The following is a 547-nucleotide window of genomic DNA, read 5'->3' as shown; positions in this document are numbered from 1 at the left end:
CGTTGTTTTTTAACTATCACGTGAGGTGAGTAAGCATATACTGCATTTTTTAATATTAACGTACGTCATTTATTCTGGACTTGAAATAATTGAATAATGCAAAATTGATCATTCAGATGTTTGTGGGTAACAAAATATCAAAACTGAAGAAAAGCGAAATATATACATAGCTCCTATTTTTAATTTATGGTTATGGGATGCACACTCGCCTTTAGACAAAACTAATTGTACATTTCCTTGAATTATGATGACATATTTTCGACATGAGATGTTGCAAACCAACCCTTAACCAACGCAGTTTACAAAAAGCCTTAACATCTTCTGACGTTATCGTTAACAAATATTACAGCTCAATTAAGTTATTGATATGGCAATATTGATATGGCAACAAAAAAACAAAAAGAGAGCACCAACAAAACAAATAATGTTTGATGTATAGGAAGGAGCTGTAGATGCTGGTTTAAACCGAAGATATACACAATCTGAAGAAGGGTCTGAGTCTGAAGAAGGGATTCGACCCGAAACGTTGCCTATTTCCTTCGCTCCA

Source organism: Leucoraja erinacea, chromosome 6 (genome assembly GCF_028641065.1).
Source record: "Leucoraja erinacea ecotype New England chromosome 6, Leri_hhj_1, whole genome shotgun sequence".
NCBI lineage: Eukaryota > Metazoa > Chordata > Chondrichthyes > Rajiformes > Rajidae > Leucoraja > Leucoraja erinaceus.
The sequence above is the reverse complement of the archived record's forward strand: the minus strand, read 5'-3'. Positions refer to the sequence as shown.